Source organism: Anser anser, assembly GCF_964211835.1.
Source record: "Anser anser genome assembly, chromosome: 11".
NCBI classification, from domain to species: Eukaryota; Metazoa; Chordata; class Aves; order Anseriformes; family Anatidae; genus Anser; species Anser anser.
This window is the reverse complement of record NC_139732.1, coordinates 1,849,496-1,869,294: the sequence shown is the minus strand read 5'-3', so window position 1 is coordinate 1,869,294 and position 19,799 is coordinate 1,849,496.

Genomic DNA, 19,799 nt, shown 5'->3' with positions numbered 1-19,799 from the left:
GCAGTGCATCCCCAGTGGTGCCAGTGTACTCTCTGGACTCACGGCACTGCATCCCCAGTGGTGCCAGTACACTCTCTGGACTCACTGCACTGCATCCCCAGTGGTGCCAGGGTACTCTCTGGACTCACTGCACTGCATCCCCAGTGGTGCCAAGGCACTCTCTGGAGTCACTGCACTGCATCCCCGGTGGTGCCAGTGCACTCTCTGGACTCACTGCAGTGCATCCCCAGCGGTGCCAGTGCACACTCTGGACTCACGGCACTGCATCCCCAGTGGTGCTAGTGCACTCTCCGGACAAACGGCACTGCATCCCAGGTGGTGCCAGTGCACTCTCTGGACTCACTGCACTGCATCCCCACTGGTGCCAGTGCACTCTCTGGACTCACTGCACTGCATCCCCAGTGGTGCCAAGGCACTCTCTGGACTCACTGCACTGCATTGCCATTGGTGCCAGTGCACTCTCTGGACGCATTGCAGTGCATCCCCAGTGGTGCCAGTGCACTCTCTGGACTCACGGCACTGCATCCCCAGTGGTGCCAGTGCACTCTCTGGACTCACTGCACTACATCCCCAGTGGTGCCAGTGCACTCTCTGGACTCACTGCACTGCATCACTAGTGGTGCCAGTGCACTCTCTGGACTCATTGCAGTGCATCCCCAGTGGTGCCAGTGCACTCTCTGGACTCACGGCACTGCATCCCCAGTGGTGCCAGTGCACTCTCTGGACTCACTGCACTGCATCCCCAGTGGTTCCAGTGCACTCTCTGGACTCACTGCACTGCATCCCCAGTGGTGCCGGGGCAATCTCTGGACTCACTGCACTGCATCCTCAGTGGTGCCATTGCACTCTCTGGACTCACTGCACTGCATCCCCAGTGGTGCCAGTGCACTCTCTGGACTCACGGCACTGCATCCCCGGTGGTGCCAGGGCACTCTCTGGACTCACTGCAGTGCATCCCCAGTGGTGCCAGTGCACTCTCTGGACTCACTGCACTGCATCCCCAGTGGTGCCAGTGCACACTCTGGACTCACGGCACTGCATTCCCAGTGGTGCCAGTGCACTCTCTGGACTCACTGCAGTGCATCCCCAGTGGTGCCAGTACACTCTCTGGACTCACTGCACTGCATCCCCAGTGGTGCCAGGGTACTCTCTGGACTCACTGCACTGCATCCCCAGTGGTGCCAAGGCACTCTCTGGACTCACTGCACTGCATTGCCATTGGTGCCAGTGCACTCTCTGGACTCATTGCAGTGCATCCCCAGTGGTGCCAGTGCACTCTCTGGACTCACGGCACTGCATCCCCAGTGGTGCCAGTGCACTCTCTGGACTCACTGCACTGCATCCCCAGTGGTGCCAGTGCACTCTCTGGACTCACTGCAGTGCATCACTAGTGGTGCCACCGCACTCTCTGGACTCACTGCACTGCATCCCCAGTGGTGCCGGGGCACTCTCTGGACTCACTGCACTGCATCCCCAGTGGAGCCAGTGCCCTCTGTGGACTCACTGCACTGCATCCCCAGTGGTGCCACTGCACTCTCTGGACTCACTGCACTGCATCCCCAGTGGTGCCGGGGCACTCTCTGGACTCACTGCACTGCATCCCCAGTGGAGCCAGTGCCCTCTGTGGACTCACTGCACTGCATTCCCAGTGGGGCCAGTGCACTCTCTGGACTCACTGCACTGCATCCCCAGTGGTGCCACTGCACACTCTGGACTCACGGCACTGCATCCCCAGTGGTGCTAGTGCACTCTCTGGACCAACGGCACTGCATCACAAGTGGTGCCAGTGCACTCTCTGGACTCACTGCACTGCATCCCCGGTGGTGCCAGGGTACTCTCTGGACTCACTGCACTGCATCCCCAGTGGTGCCAAGGCACTCTCTGGACTCAATGCACTGCATGGCCATTGGTGCCAGTGCACTCTCTGGACTCATTGCGGTGCATCCCCAGTGGTGCCAGGGCACTCTCTGGACTCACGGCACTGCATCCCCAGTGGTGCCAGTGCACTCTCTGGACTCACTGCACTGCATCCCCAGTGGTGCCAGTGCACTCTCTGGACTCACTGCACTGCATACCCAGAAGTGCCAGGGCACTCTCTGGATTCACTGCACTGCATCCCCAGTGGTGCCAGTGCGCTCTCTTGAGTCACTGCAGTGCATCCCCAGTGGTGCCAGTGCACTCTCTGGACTCACTCCATTACATCCCCAGTAGTGCCAGTGCACTCTCTGGACTCACTGCAGTGTATCCCCAGTGGTGCCAGTGCACTCTCTGGACTCACTGCAGTGAATCCCCAGTGGTGCCAGTGCACTCTCTGGACTCACTGCAGTGCATCCCCAGTGGTGCCAGTGCACTCTCTGGACTCACTGCGCTGCATCCCCAGTGGTGCCAGTGCACTCTGTGGACTCACTGCACTGCATCCCCAGTGGTGCCAGTGCACTCTCTGGACTCAGTGCACTGCACCCCCAGTGGTGCCAGTGCAATCTCTGGACTCAGTGCACTGCATTCCCAGTGGTGCCACTGCACACTCTGGACTCACGGCACTGCATCCCCAGTGGTGCTAGTGCACTCTCTGGACCAACGGCACTGCATCACCAGTGGTGCCAGTGCACTGTCTGGACTCACTGCACTGCATCCCCAGTGGTGCCAGGGCACTCTCTGGACTCACTACACTGCATCCCTAGTGGTGCCAAGGCACTCTCTGGACTCACTGCACTGCATTGCCATTGGTGCCAGTGCACTCTCTGGACTCATTGCAGTGCATCCCCAGTGGTGCCAGTGCACTCTCTGGACTCACGGCACTGCATCCCCAGTGGTGCCAGTGCACTCTCTGCACTCACTGCACCGCATCCCATGTGGTGCCAGTGCACTCTCTGGACTCACTGCACTGCATCCCCAGTGGTGCCAGTGCACTCTCTGGACACACTGCACTGCATCCCCAGTGGTGCCAGTGCACTCTCTGGACTCACTGCACTGCATCCCCAGTGGTGCCAGGACACTCTCTGGACTCACTGCACTGCATCCCCAGTGGTGCCAGTGCACTCTCTGGACTCACTGCGCTGCATCCCCAGTGCTGCCAGTGCACTCTCTGGACTCACTGCACTGCATCCCCAGTGGTGACACTGCACTCTCTGGACTTGCCGGGGTGCATCCCCAGTGGTGCCAGTGCACTCTCTGGACTCACCGGGGTGCATCCGCGGTGGTGCCAGTGCACTATCTGGACTCACTGCACTGCATCCCCAGTGGTGCCAGTGCGCTCTCTGGACTCACGGCAGTGTATCCCCAGTGGTGCCAGTGCACTCTCTGGACTCACCGCACTGCATCCCCAGTGGTGCCAGTGCACTCTCTGGACTCGCTGCACTACATCCCCAGTGGTGCCAGTGCACTCTCTGGAATCACTGCACTGCACCCACAGTGGTGCCAGGGCAATCTCTGGACTCAGTGCACTGCATTCCCAGTGGTGCCAGTGCACTCTCTGGACTCACTGCACTGCATTCCCAGTGGTGCCAGTGCACACTCTGGACTCACGGCACTGCATCCCCAGTGGTGCCAGTGCACTCTCTGGACTCACCGCACTGCATCCCCAATCGTACCAATGCACTCTCTGGACTCACTGCACGGCATCCCCAGGGGTGCCAGTGACCTCTCTGGACTCAGTGCACTGCATTCCCAGTGGTGCCAGTGCACTCTCTGGACTCACCGGGGTGCATCCCCAGTGGTGCCAGTGCACTCTCTGGACTCACAGCACTGCATCCCCAGTGGTGCCAGTGACCTCTCTGGACTCACTGCACTGCACCCCCAGTGGTGCCAGTGCACTCTCTGGACTCACCGCACTGCATCCCCAGTGGTGCCAGTGCACTCTCTGGACTCACTGCACTGCATCCCCAGTGGTGCCAGTGCACTCTCTGGACTCACTGCACTGCATCCCCAAAGGTGACAGTGCACTCTCTGGACTCACTGCACTGCATCCCCAGTGGTGCCAGTGCACTCTCTGAGCTCACTGAACTGCATCCCCAGTGGTGCCAGTGCACTCTCTTTACTAACCGGGGTGCATCCCCAGTGGTGCCAGTGCACTCTCTGGACTCACTGCACTGCATCCCCTGTGGTGCCAGTGCACTCTCTGGACTTGCCGGGGTGCATCCCCAGTGGTGCCAGTGCACTCTCTGGACGCACCGGGGTGCATCCCCAGTGGTGCCAGTGCACTCTCTGGACTCACTGCACTGCATCCCCAGTGGTGCCAGTGCACTCTCTGGACTCACCGCAGTGCATCACCAGTGGTGCCAGTGCACTCTCTGGACTCACTGCACTGCACCCCAGTGTTGCAAGTGCACTCTCTGGACTCACTGCACTGCATCCCCAGTGGTGCCAGTGCACTCTCTTGAGTCACTGCAGTGGATCCCCAGTGGTGCCAGTGCACTCTCTGCACTCACTGCATTGCATCCCCAGTGGTGCCACTGCACTCTCTGGACTCACTGCAGTGCATCCTCAATCGTACCAGTGCACTCTCTGGACTCACTGCACTGCATCCCCAGTGGTGCCACTGCAATCTCTGGTCTCACTGCAGTGCATCCCCAGTGGTGCCAGTGCACTCTCTGAACTCATTGCACTGCATCCCCAGTGGTGCCAGGGTACTCTCTGGACTCACTGCAGTGCATCCCCAGTGGTGCCAAGGCACTCTCTGGACTCACTGCAGTGCATCCCCAGTGGTACAAGTGCACTCTCTGGACTCACTGCAGTTCATCCCCAGTGGTGCCAGTGCACTCTCTGGACTCACTGCACTGCATCCCCAGTGGTGCCAGTGCACTCTCTGGACTCACTGCACTGCATCTCCACTATTGCCAGTGCACTCTCTGGACTCACTGCAGTGCATCCCCCATGGTGCCAGTGCACTCTCTGGACTCACTGCACTGCATCCCCAATGGTGACAGTGCACTCTCTGGACTTGCCAGGGTGCATCCCCAGTGGTGCCAGTGCACTCTCTGGACTCACTGGGGTGCATCCCCAGTGGTGCCAGTGCACTCTCTGGACTCACCGCACTGCATCCCCAGTGGTGCCCGTGCACTCTCTGGACTCTCTGCAGTGCATCCCCAGTGCTGCCAGTGCACTCTCTGGACTCACTGCAGTGCATCCCCAGTGGTGCCAGTGCACTCTCTGGACTCACTACACTGCATCCCCAGTGGTGCAAGTGCACTCTCTGGATTCACTGCACTGCATCCCCAATGGTGCCAGTGCACTCTTTGGACTCACTGCACTGCATCACCAGTGGTGCCACTGCACTCTCTGGACTCACTGCACTGCATCCCCAGTGGTGCCCATGCACTCTATGGACTCTCTGCACTGCATCCCCAGTGGTACCAGTGCCCTCTGTGGACTCACTGCAGTGCATCCCCAGTGGTGCCAGTGCACTCTCTGGACTCACTGCACTGCATCCCCAGTGGTGCCAGTGAACTCTCTGGACTCACTGCACTGCATCCCCAGTGATGCCAGTGCACTCTCTGGACTCACTGCACTGCATCCCCAGTGGTGCCAGTGCACTCTCTGGACTCACTGCACTGCATCCCCAGTGGTGCCAGTGCACTCTCTGGACTCACTGCAGTGCATCCCCAATCGTACCAGTGCAATCTCTGGTCTCACTGCAGTGCATCCCCAGTGGTGCCAATGCACTCTATGGACTCACGGCACTGCATCCCCAGTGGTGCCAGTGAACTCTCTGGACTCACTGCACTGCATCCCCAGTGGTGCCAGTGCGCTCTCTTGAGTCACTGCATTGCATCCCCAGTGGTGCCAGTGCACTCTCTGGACTCACTGCACTGCATCCCCAATCGTACCAGTGCCACTCTCTCGACTCACTGCACTGCATCACCAGTGGTGCCACTGCAATCTCTGGTCTCAGTGCAGTGCATCCCCAGTGGTGCCAGTGCACTCTCTGGACTCACTGCACTGCATCCCCAGTGGTGCCAGTGCACTCTCTGGACTCACCGCACTGCATCCCCAGTGGTGCCCGTGCACTCTCTGGACGCTCTGCAGTGCATCCCCAGTGCTGCCAGTGCACTCTCTGGACTCACTGCACTGCATCCCCAGTGGTGCCAGTGCACTCTCTGGACTCACTACACTGCATCCCCAGTGGTGCAAGTGCACTCTCTGGACTCACTGCACTGCATCCCCAATGGTGCCAGTGCACTCTTTGGACTCACTGCACTGCATCCCCAGTGGTGCCACTGCACTCTCTGGACTCACTGCACTGCATCCCCAGTGGTGCCCATGCACTGTATGGACTCTCTGCACTGCATCCCCAGTGGTACCAGTGCCCTCTGTGGACTCACTGCACTACATCCCCAGTGGGGCCAGTGCACTCTCTGCACTCACTGCACTGCATCCCCAGTGGTGCCAGTGAACTCTCTGGACTCACTGCACTGCATCCCCAGTGGTGCCAGTGCACTCTCTGGACTCACTGCACTGCATCCCCAGTGGTGCCAGTGCCCTCTCTGGATTCACTGCACTGCATGCCCAGTGGTGCCAGTGCAGTCTCTGGACTCACTGCAGTGCATCCCCAGTGGTGCCAGTGCACTCTCTAAAGTCACTGCACTGCATCCCCAGTGGTGCAAGTGCACTCTCTGGACTCACTGCAGCACATCCCCAGTGGTGCCAAGGCACTCTCTGGACTCACTGCAGTGCATCCCCAGTGGTACAAGTGCACTCTCTGGACTCACTGCAGTTCATCCCCAGTGGTGCCAGTGCACTCTCTGGACTCACTGCACTGCATCCCCAGTGGTGCCAGTGCACTCTCTGGACTCACTGCACTGCATCTCCACTATTGCCAGTGCACTCTCTGGACTCACTGCAGTGCATCCCCCATGGTGCCAGTGCACTCTCTGGACTCACTGCACTGCATCCCCAATGGTGACAGTGCACTCTCTGGACTTGCCAGGGTGCATCCCCAGTGGTGCCAGTGCACTCTCTGGACTCACTGGGGTGCATCCCCAGTGGTGCCAGTGCACTCTCTGGACTCACTGCACTGCATACCCTGTGGTGCCAGTGCACTCTCTGGACTCACCGCACTGCATCCCCAGTGGTGCCCGTGCACTCTCTGGACTCTCTGCAGTGCATCCCCAGTGCTGCCAGTGCACTCTCTGGGCTCACTGCAGTGCATCCCCAGTGGTGCCAGTGCACTCTCTGGACTCACTACACTGCATCCCCAGTGGTGCAAGTGCACTCTCTGTACTCACTGCACTGCATCCCCAATGGTGCCAGTGCACTCTTTGGACTCACTGCACTGCATCCCCAGTGGTGCCACTGCACTCTCTGGACTCACTGCACTGCATCCCCAGTGGTGCCCATGCACTCTATGGACTCTCTGCACTGCATCCCCAGTGGTACCAGTGCCCTCTGTGGACTCACTGCACTACATCCCCAGTGGGGCCAGTGCACTCTCTGCACTCACTGCACTGCATCCCCAGTGGTGCCAGTGAACTCTCTGGACTCACTGCACTGGATTGACATTGGTGCCAGTGCACTCTCTGGACTCACTGCACTGCATCCCCAGTGGTGCCAGTGCACTCTCTGGACTCACTGCAGTGCATCCCCAGTGGTGCCAGTGCACTCTCTGGACTCACTGCAGTGCATCCCCAATCGTACCAGTGCAATCTCTGGTCTCACTGCAGTGCATCCCCAGTGGTGCCAATGCACACTATGGACTCACGGCACTGCATCCCCAGTGGTGCCAGTGAACTCTCTGGACTCACTGCACTGCATCCCCAGTGGTGCCAGTGCGCTCTCTTGAGTCACTGCATTGCATCCCCAGTGGTGCAAGTGCACTCTCTGGACTCACTGCACTGCATCCCCAATCGTACCAGTGCCACTCTCTCGACTCACTGCACTGCATCACCAGTGGTGCCACTGCAATCTCTGGTCTCAGTGCAGTGCATCCCCAGTGGTGCCAGTGCACTCTCTGGACTCACTGCACTGCATCCCCAGTGGTGCCAGTTCACTCTCTGGACTCACTGCAGTGCATCCCCAGTGGTGCCAGTGCACTCTCTGGACTCACTGCACTGCATCCCCTGTGGTGCCAGTGCACTCTCTGGAGTCACCGCAGTGCATCACCAGTGGTGCCAGTGCACTCTCTGGACTCACTGCAGTGCATCCCCAATCGTACCAGTGCACTCTCTGGACTCACTGCACTGCATCCCCAGTGGTGCCAGTGCACTCTCTTGAGTCTCTCCACTGCATCCCCAATCGTACCAGTGCACTCTCTGGACTCACTGCACTGCATCCCCAGTGGTGCCAGTGCACTCTCTGGAAGCATGGCAGTGCATACCCAGTGATGCCAGTGCACTCTGTGGACTCACGGCAGTGCATCCCCAGTGGTGCCAGTGCACTCTCTGGACTCACGGCAGTGCATCCCCAGTGGTGCCAGTGTACTCTCTGGACTCACTGCGCTGCATCCCCAGTGGTGCCAGTGCACTCTCTGGACTCACTGCACTGCATCCCTAGTGGTGCCAGTGCACTCTCTGGACTCACTGCACTGCATCACCGGTGGTGACATTGCATTCTCTGGACTCACTGCAGTGCATCGCCAGTGGTGCCAGTGCACTCTCTGGACTCACTGCACTGCATCCCCAGTGGTGCCAGTGCCCTCTCTGGACTCACTGCACTGCATGCCCAGTGGTGCCAGTGCAGTCTCTGGACTCACTGCAGTGCATCCCCAGTGGTGCCAGTGCACTCTCTAAAGTCACTGCACTGCATCCCCAGTGGTGCAAGTGCACTCTCTGGACTCACTGCAGCACATCCCCAGTGGTGCCAAGGCACTCTCTGGACTCACTGCAGTGCATCCCCAGTGGTGCCAGTGCATTCTCTGGACTCACTGCAGTGCATCCCCAGTGGTGCCAGTGCACTCTCTGGACTCACAGCACTGCATCCCCAGTGGTGCCAGTGCACTCTCTGGACTCACTGCAGTGCATCCCCAGTGGTGCCGGGGCACTCTCTGGACTCACTGCACTGCATCCCCAGTTGTGCCAGTGCACTCTCTGGACTCACTGCAGTGCATCCCCAGTGGTGCCAGTGCACTCTCTGGAGTCACCGCAGTGCATCACCAGTGGTGCCAGTGCACTCTCTGGACTCACTGCAGTGCATCCCCAATCGTACCAGTGCACTCTCTGGACTCACTGCACTGCATCCCCAGTGGTGCCAGTGCACTCTCTTGAGTCACTGCAGTGCATCCCCAATCGTACCAGTGCACTCTCTGGACTCACTGCACTGCATCCCCAGTGGTGCCACTGCAATCTCTGGTCTCACTGCAGTGCATCCCCAGTGGTGACAGTGAACTCTCTGAACTCATTGCACTGCATCCCCAGTGGTGCCAGGGTACTCTCTGGACTCACTGCAGTGCATCCCCAGTGGTGCCAGTGCACTCTCTGGACTCACTGCAGTGCACCCCAGTGGTACAAGTGCCCTCTCTGGACTCACTGCAGTTCATCCCCAGTGGTGCCAGTGCACTCTCTGGACTCACTGCACTGCATCCCCAGTGGTGCCAGTGCACTCTCTGGACTCACTGCACTGCATCTCCACTATTGCCAGTGCACTCTCTGGACTCACTGCAGTGCATCCCCAATGGTGCCAGTGCACTCTCTGGACTCACTGCACTGCATCCCCAATGGTGACAGTGCACTCTCTGGACTTGCCAGGGTGCATCCCCAGTGGTGCCAGTGCACTCTCTGGACTCACTGGGGTGCATCCCCAGTGGTGCCAGTGCACTCTCTGGACTCACTGCACTGCATCCCCTGTGGTGTCAGTGCACTCTCTGGACTCACCGCACTGCATTCCCAGTGGTGCCCGTGCACTCTCTGGACTCTCTGCAGTGCATCCCCAGTGCTGCCAGTGCACTCTCTGGACTCACTGCACTGCATCCCCAGTGGTGCCAGTGCACTCTCTGGACTCACTGCACTGCATCCGCAGTGGTGCAAGTGCACTCTCTGGACTCACTGCACTGCATCCCCAATGGTGCCAGTGCACTCTTTGGACTCACTGCACTGCATCCCCAGTGGTGCCACTGCACTCTCTGGACTCACTGCACTGCATCCCCAGTGGTGCCAATGCACTCTATGGACTGTCTGCACTGCATCCCCAGTGGTACCAGTGCCCTCTGTGGACTCACAGCACTACATCCCCAGAGGGGCCAGTGCACTCTCTGCACTCACTGCACTGCATCCCCAGTGGTGCCAGTGAACTCTCTGGACTCACTGCACTGCATCCCCAGTGGTGCCAGTGCAGTCTCTGAACTCACTGCACTGCATCCCCAGTGGTGCCAGTGCAATCTCTGGACTCACTGCACTGCATCCCCAGTGGTGCCAGTGCACTCTCTGGACTCATTGCAGTGCATCCCCAATCGTACCAGTGCAATCTCTGGTCTCACTGCAGTGCATCCCCAGTGGTGCCAATGTACTCTATGGACTCACGGCACTGCATCCCCAGTGGTGCCAGTGAACTCTCTGGACTCACTGCACTGCATCCCCAGTGGTGCCAGTGCGCTCTCTTGAGTCACTGCATTGCATCCCCAGTGGTGCCAGTGCACTCCCTGGACTCACTGCATTGCATCCCTGGTGGTGCCATTGCACTCTCTGGACTCCCTGCAGTGCATCCCCAATCGTTCCAGTGCACTCTCTGGACTCACTGCACCGCATCCCCAGTAATGCCACTGCAATCTCTGGTCTCACTGCAGTGCATCCCCAGTGGTGCCAGTGCACTCTCTGGACTCACTGCACTGCATCCCCAGTGGTGCCAGTGCACTCTCTGGACTCACCGGGGTGCATCCCCAGTGGTGCCAGTGCACTCTCTGGACTCACTGCACTGCATTCCCAGTGGTGACAGTGCACTCTCTGGACCTGCCGGGGTGCATCCCCAGTGGTGCCAGTGCACTCTCTGGACTCACCGGGGTGCATCCCCAGTGGTGCCAGTGCACTCTCTGGACTCACTGCACTGCATCCCCAGTGGTGCCAGTGCACCTCTCTGGACTCACTGCACTGCACCCCCAGTGGTGCCAGTGCACTCTCTGGACTCACCGCACTGCATCCCCAGTGGTGCCAGTGCACTCTCTGGACTCACTGCAGTGCATCCCCAGTGGTGCCAGTGCACTCTCTGGATTCACTGCACTGCATCCCCAGTGGTGCCAGTGCACTCTCTGGACTCACTGCACTGCATCCCCAGTGGTGCCAGTGCACTCTGTGGACTCACTGCACTGCATCCCCAGTGGTGCCAGTGCACTCTCTGGACTCACTGCAATGCATCCCCAGTGGTGCCAGTGCACTCTGTGGACTCACTGCACTGCATCCCCAGTGGTGCCAGTGCACTCTCTGAGCTCACTGCACTGCATCCCCAGTGGTGCCAGTGCACTCTCTGCACTCACTGCACTGCATCCCCAGTGGTGCCAGTGAACTCTCTGGACTGACTGCACTGCATCCCCAGTGGTGCCAGTGCACTCTCTTGAGTCACTCCACTGCATCCCCAGTGGTGCCAGTGCACTCTCTGGACTCACCGTACTGCATCCCCAGTGGTGCCAGTGCACTCTCTTGAGTCACTGCACTGCATCCCCAGTGGTGACACTGCACTCTCTGGACTCACCGCACTGCATCCCCAGTGGTGCCAGTGCACTCTCTGGACTCACTGCAGTGCATCCACAGTGGTGCCAGTGCACTCTCTGGACTCACTGCACTGCATCCCCAAAGGTGACAGTGCACTCTCTGGACTCATTGCACTGCATCCCCAGTGGTGCCAGAGCACTCTCTGGACTCACTGCACTGCATCCACAGTGGTGCCAGTGCACTCTCTGGACTCACTGCACTGCATCCCCTGTGGTGCCAGTGCACTCTCTGGACTTGCCGGGGTGCATCGCCAGTGGTGCCAGTGCACTCTCTGGACTCACCGGGGTGCATCCCCAGTGGTTCCAGTGCACTCTCTGGACTCACTGCAGTGCATCCCCAGTGGTGCCAGTGCACTCTCTGGACTCACTGCATTGCATCCCCAGTGGTGCCAGTGCACTCTCTGGACTCACTGCAGTGCATCCCCAATCGTACCAGTGCACTCTCTGGACTCACTGCACTGCATCCCCAGTAGTGCCACTGCACTCTCTGGAGTCACTGAACTGCATCCCCAGTGGTGCCAGTGCACTCTCTGCACTTACTGCAGTGCTTCACCAGTGGTGCCAGTGCACTCTCTGGACTCACTGCACTGCATCCCCAGTGGTGCCAGTGCACTCTCTGGAAGCACGGCAGTGCATACCCAGTGATGCCAGTGCACTCTGTGGACTCACGGCAGTGCATCCCCAGTGGTGCCAGTGCACTCTCTGGACTCACGGCAGTGCATCCCCAGTGGTGCCAGTGTACTCTCTGGACTCACCGCACTGCATCCCCAGTGGTGCCAGTGCACTCTCTGGACTCACTGCAGTGCATCCCCAGTGGTGCCAGTGCACTCTCTGGATTCACTGCACTACATCCCCAGTGGTGCCAGTGCACTCTCTGAGCTCACTGCACTGCATCCCCAGTGGTGCCAGTGCACTCTGTGGACTCACTGCACTGCATCCCCAGTGGTGCCAGTGCACTCTCTGGACTCATTGCACTGCATCCCCAGTGGTGCCAGTGCACTCTGTGGACTCACTGCAATGCATCCCCAGTGGTGCCAGTGCACTCTGTGGACTCACTGCACTGCATCCCCAGTGGTGCCAGTGCACTCTCTGAGCTCACTGCACTGCATCCCCAGTGGTGCCAGTGCACTCTCTGCACTCACTGCACTGCATCCCCAGTGGTGCCAGTGAACTCTCTGGACTGACTGCACTGCATCCCCAGTGGTGCCAGTGCACTCTCTTGAGTCACTCCACTGCATCCCCAGTGGTGCCAGTGCACTCTCTGGACTCACCGTACTGCATCCCCAGTGGTGCCAGTGCACTCTCTTGAGTCACTGCACTGCATCCCCAGTGGTGACACTGCACTCTCTGGACTCACCGCACTGCATCCCCAGTGGTGCCAGTGCACTCTCTGGACTCACTGCAGTGCATCCACAGTGGTGCCAGTGCACTCTCTGGACTCACTGCACTGCATCCCCAAAGGTGACAGTGCACTCTCTGGACTCATTGCACTGCATCCCCAGTGGTGCCAGAGCACTCTCTGGACTCACTGCACTGCATCCACAGTGGTGCCAGTGCACTCTCTGGACTCACTGCACTGCATCCCCTGTGGTGCCAGTGCACTCTCTGGACTTGCCGGGGTGCATCGCCAGTGGTGCCAGTGCACTCTCTGGACTCACCGGGGTGCATCCCCAGTGGTTCCAGTGCACTCTCTGGACTCACTGCAGTGCATCCCCAGTGGTGCCAGTGCACTCTCTGGACTGACTGCATTGCATCCCCAGTGGTGCCAGTGCACTCTCTGGACTCACTGCAGTGCATCCCCAATCGTACCAGTGCACTCTCTGGACTCACTGCACTGCATCCCCAGTAGTGCCACTGCACTCTCTGGAGTCACTGAACTGCATCCCCAGTGGTGCCAGTGCACTCTCTGCACTTACTGCAGTGCTTCACCAGTGGTGCCAGTGCACTCTCTGGACTCACTGCACTGCATCCCCAGTGGTGCCAGTGCACTCTCTGGAAGCACGGCAGTGCATACCCAGTGATGCCAGTGCACTCTGTGGACTCACGGCAGTGCATCCCCAGTGGTGCCAGTGCACTCTCTGGACTCACGGCAGTGCATCCCCAGTGGTGCCAGTGTACTCTCTGGACTCACCGCACTGCATCCCCAGTGGTGCCAGTGCACTCTCTGGACTCACTGCAGTGCATCCCCAGTGGTGCCAGTGCACTCTCTGGATTCACTGCACTACATCCCCAGTGGTGCCAGTGCACTCTCTGAGCTCACTGCACTGCATCCCCAGTGGTGCCAGTGCACTCTGTGGACTCACTGCACTGCATCCCCAGTGGTGCCAGTGCACTCTCTGGACTCATTGCACTGCATCCCCAGTGGTGCCAGTGCACTCTGTGGACTCACTGCACTGCATCCCCAGTGGTGCCAGTGCACTCTCTGAGCTCACTGCACTGCATCCCCAGTGGTGCCAGTGCACTCTCTGCACTCACTGCACTGCATCCCCAGTGGTGCCAGTGAACTCTCTGGACTGACTGCACTGCATCCCCAGTGGTGCCAGTGCACTCTCTTGAGTCACTGCACTGCATCCCCAGTGGTGCCAGTGCACTCTCTGGACTCACCGCACTGCATCCCCAGTGGTGCCAGTGCACTCTCTTGAGTCACTGCACTGCATCCCCAGTGGTGACACTGCACTCTCTGGACTCACCGCACTGCATCCCCAGTGGTGCCAGTGCACTCTCTGGACTCACTGCAGTGCATCCCCAGTGGTGCCAGTGCACTCTCTGGACTCACTGCACTGCATCCCCAAAGGTGACAGTGCACTCTCTGGACTCATTGCACTGCATCCCCAGTGGTGCCAGAGCACTCTCTGGACTCACTGCACTGCATCCCCAGTGGTGCCAGTGCACTCTCTGGACTCACTGCACTGCATCCCCTGTGGTGCCAGTGCACTCTCTGAACTTGCCGGGGTGCATCGCCAGTGGTGCCAGTGCACTCTCTGGACTCACCGGGGTGCATCCCCAGTGGTTCCAGTGCACTCTCTGGACTCACTGCAGTGCATCCCCAGTGGTGCCAGTGCACTCTCTGGACTCACTGCATTGCATCCCCAGTGGTGCCAGTGCACTCTCTGGACTCACTGCAGTGCATCCCCAATCGTACCAGTGCACTCTCTGGACTCACTGCACTGCATCCCCAGTAGTGCCACTGCACTCTCTGGAGTCACTGAACTGCATCCCCAGTGGTGCCAGTGCACTCTCTGCACTTACTGCAGTGCATTACCAGTGGTGCCAGTGCACTCTCTGGACTCACTGCACTGCATCCCCAGTGGTGCCAGTGCACTCTCTGGAAGCACGGCAGTGCATACCCAGTGATGCCAGTGCACTCTGTGGACTCACGGCAGTGCATCCCCAGTGGTGCCAGTGCACTCTCTGGACTCACGGCAGTGCATCCCCAGTGGTGCCAGTGTACTCTCTGGACTCACTGCGCTGCATCCCCAGTGGTGCCAGTGCACTCTCTGGACTCACTGCGCTGCATCCCTAGTGGTGCCAGTGCACTCTCTGGACTCACTGCACTGCATCACCAGTGGTGACAGTGCATTCTCTGGACTCACTGCAGTGCATCGCCAGTGGTGCCAGTGCACTCTCTGGACTCACTGCACTGCATCCCCAGTGGTGCCAGTGCACTCTCTGGACTCACTGCAGTGCATCCCCAGTGGTGCCAGTGCACTCTCTGGAGTCACTGCACTGCATCCCCAGTGGTGCAAGTGCACTCTCTGGACTCACTGCAGCACATCCCCAGTGGTGCCAGTGCACTCTCTGGACTCACTGCACTGCATCCCCAGTGGTGCCAGTGCACCTCTCTGGACTCACTGCACTGCACCCCCAGTGGTGCCAGTGCACTCTCTGGACTCACCGCACTGCATCCCCAGTGGTGCCAGTGCACTCTCTGGACTCACTGCAGTGCATCCCCAGTGGTGCCAGTGCACTCTCTGGATTCACTGCACTGCATCCCCAGTGGTGCCAGTGCACTCTCTGGACTCACTGCACTGCATCCCCAGTGGTGCCAGTGCACTCTGTGGACTCACTGCACTGCATCCCCAGTGGTGCCAGTGCACTCTCTGAGCTCACTGCACTGCATCCCCAGTGGTGCCAGTGCACTCTCTGCACTCACTGCACTGCATCCCCAGTGGTGCCAGTGAACTCTCTGGACTGACTGCACTGCATCCCCAGTGGTGCCAGTGCACTCTCTTGAGTCACTCCACTGCATACCCAGTGGTGCCAGTGCACTCTCTGAACTCACCGCACTGCATCCCCAGTGGTGCCAGTGCACTCTCTTGAGTCACTGCACTGCATCCCCAGTGGTGACACTGCACTCTCTGGACTCACCGCACTGCATCCCCAGTGGTGCCAGTGCACTCTCTGGACTCACTGCAGTGCATCCCCAGTGGTGCCAGTGCACTCTCTGGACTCACTGCACTGCATCACCAAAGGTGACAGTGCACTCTCTGGACTCATTGCACTGCATCCCCAGTGGTGCCAGAGCACTCTCTGGAATCACTGCACTGCATCCCCAGTGGTGCCAGTGCACTCTCTGGACTCACTGCACTGCATCCCCTGTGGTGCCAGTGCACTCTCTGGACTTGCCGGGGTGCATCGCCAGTGGTGCCAGTGCACTCTCTGGACTCACCGGGGTGCATCCCCAGTGGTTCCAGTGCACTCTCTGGACTCACTGCAGTGCATCCCCAGTGGTGCCAGTGCACTCTCTGGACTCACTGCATTGCATCCCCAGTGGTGCCAGTGCACTCTCTGGACTCACTGCAGTGCATCCCCAATCGTACCAGGGCACTCTCTGGACTCACTGCACTGCATCCCCAGTAGTGCCACTGCACTCTCTGGAGTCACTGAACTGCATCCCCAGTGGTGCCAGTGCACTCTCTGCACTTACTGCAGTGCATCACCAGTGGTGCCAGTGCACTCTCTGGACTCACGGCAGTGCATCCCCAGTGGTGCCAGTGCACTCTCTGGACTCACCGCACTGCATCCCCAGTGGTGCCAGTGCACTCTCTGGACTCACTGCAGTGCATCCCCAGTGGTGCCAGTGCACTCTCTGGATTCACTACACTGCATCCCCAGTGGTGCCAGTGCACTCTCTGAGCTCACTGCACTGCATCCCCAGTGGTGCCAGTGCACTCTGTGGACTCACTGCACTGCATCCCCAGTGGTGCCAGTGCACTCTCTGGACTCACTGCACTGCATCCCCAGTGGTGCCAGTGCACTCTGTGGACTCACTGCACTGCATCCCCAGTGGTGCCAGTGCACTCTCTGCACTCACTGCACTGCATCCCCAGTGGTGCCAGTGAACTCTCTGGACTGACTGCACTGCATCTCCAGTGGTGCCAGTGCACTCTCTTGAGTCACTGCACTGCATCCCCAGTGGTGCCAGTGCACTCTCTGGACTCACCGCACTGCATCCCCAGTGGTGCCAGTGCACTCTCTTGAGTCACTGCACTGCATCCCCAGTGGTGACACTGCACTCTCTGGACTCACCGCACTGCATCCCCAGTGGTGCCAGTGCACTCTGTGGACTCACTGCAGTGCATCCCCAGTGGTGCCAGTGCACTCTCTGGACTCACTGCACTGCATCCCCAAAGGTGACAGTGCACTCTCTGGACTCATTGCACTGCATCCCCAGTGGTGCCAGAGCACTCTCTGGACTCACTGCACTGCATCCACAGTGGTGCCAGTGCACTCTCTGGACTCACTGCACTGAATCCCCTGTGGTGCCAGTGCACTCTCTGAACTTGCCGGGGTGCATCGCCAGTGGTGCCAGTGCACTCTCTGGACTCACCGGGGTGCATCCCCAGTGGTTCCAGTGCACTCTCTGGACTCACTGCAGTGCATCCCCAGTGGTGCCAGTGCACTCTCTGGACTCACTGCATTGCATCCCCAGTGGTGCCAGTGCACTCTCTGGACTCACTGCAGTGCATCCCCAATCGTACCAGTGCACTCTCTGGACTCACTGCACTGCATCCCCAGTAGTGCCACTGCACTCTCTGGAGTCACTGAACTGCATCCCCAGTGGTGCCAGTGCACTCTCTGCACTTACTGCAGTGCATCACCAGTGGTGCCAGTGCACTCTCTGGACTCACTGCACTGCATCCCCAGTGGTGCCAGTGCACTCTCTGGAAGCACGGCAGTGCATACCCAGTGATGCCAGTGCACTCTGTGGACTCACGGCAGTGCATCCCCAGTGGTGCCAGTGCACTATCCGGACTCACGGCAGTGCATCCCCAGTGGTGCCAGTGTACTCTCTGGACTCACTGCGCTGCATCCCCAGTGGTGCCAGTGCACTCTCTGGACTCACTGCACTGCATCCCTAGTGGTGCCAGTGCACTCTCTGGACTCACTGCACTGCATCCCCAGTGGTGCCAGTGCATTCTCTGGACTCACTGCACTGCATGCCCAGTGGTGCCAGTGCAGTCTCTGGACTCACTGCAGTGCATCCCCAGTGGTGCCAGTGCACTCTCTGGACTCACTGCACTGCATCCCCAGTGGTGCCAGTGCACTCTCTGGACTCACAGCACTGCATCCCCAGTGGTGCCAGTGCACTCTCTGGACTCACGGCACTGCATCCCCAGTGGTGCCAGTGCACTCTCTGGACTCACTGCGCTGCATCCCCAGTGGTGCCAGTGCACTATCTGGACTCACTGCACTGCATCCCCAGTGGTGCCAGAGCACTCTCTGGACTCAATGCACTGCATCCCCACTGGTGCCAGTGCGCTCTCTTGAGTCACTGCAGTGCATCCCCAGTGGTGCCAGTGCACTCCCTGGACTCACTGCATTGCATCCCAGGTGGTGCCAGTGCACTCTCTGGACTCCCTGCAGTGCATCCCCAATCGTTCCAGTGCACTCTCTGGACTCACTGCACTGCATCCCCAGTGGTGCCACTGCAATCTCTGGTCTCACTGCAGTGCATACCCAGTGGTGCCTGTGCACTCTCTTGACTCATTGCACCACATCCCCAGTGGTGCCAGTGCACTCTCTGGACTCACTGCAGTGCATCCCCAGAGGTGCCAGTGCACTCTCTGGACTCACTGCAGTGCATCCCCAGTGGTGTCAGTGCACTCTCTGGACTTGCCGGGGTGCATCGCCAGTGGTGCCAGTGCACTCTCTGGACTCACCGGGGTGCATCCCCAGTGGTTCCAGTGCACTCTCTGGACTCACTGCAGTGCATCCCCAGTGGTGCCAGTGCACTCTCTGGACTCACTGCAGTGCATCCCCAATCGTACCAGTGCACTCTCTGGACTCACTGCACTGCATCCCCTGTAGTGCCACTGCACTCTCTGGAGTCACTGAACTGCATCCCCAGTGGTGCCAGTGCACTCTCTGGACTTACTGCAGTGCATCACCAGTGGTGCCAGTGCACTCTCTGGACTCACTGCACTGCATCCCCAGTGGTGCCAGTGCACTCTCTGGAGGCACGGCAGTGCATACCCAGTGATGCCAGTGCACTCTGTGGACTCACTGCACTGCATCCCCAGTGGTGCCAGTGCACTCTCTGGACTCACGGCAGTACATCCCCAGTGGTGCCAGTGTACTCTCTGGACTCACTGCGCTGCATCCCCAGTGGTGCCAGTGCACTCTCTGGACTCAAGGCGCTGCATCCCCAGTGGTGCCAGTGCACTCTCTGGACTCACTGCACTGCATCCCCAGTGGTGCCAGTGCACTCTCTGGACTCACTGCAGTGCATCCCCAGTGGTGCCAGTGCGCACTCTTGAGTCAGTGCAGTGCATCGCCAGTGGTGCCAGTGCACTCTCTGGACTCACTGCACTGCATCCCCAGTGGTGCCAGTGCACTCTCTGGACTCACTGCACTGCATGCCCAGTGGTGCTAGTGCAGTCTCTGGACTCACTGCAGTGCATCCCCAGTGGTGCCAGTGCACTCTCTGGACTCACTGCACTGCATCCCCAGTGGTGCCAGTGCACTCTCTGGACTCACTGCAGTGCATCCCCAGTGGTGCCAGTGCACTCTCTGGACTCACTGCACTGCATCCCCAGTAGTGCCACTGCACTCTCTGGAGTCACTGAACTGCATCCCCAGTGGTGCCAGTGCACTCTCTGCACTTACTGCAGTGCATCACCAGTGGTGCCAGTGCACTCTCTGGACTCACGGCAGTGCATCCCCAGTG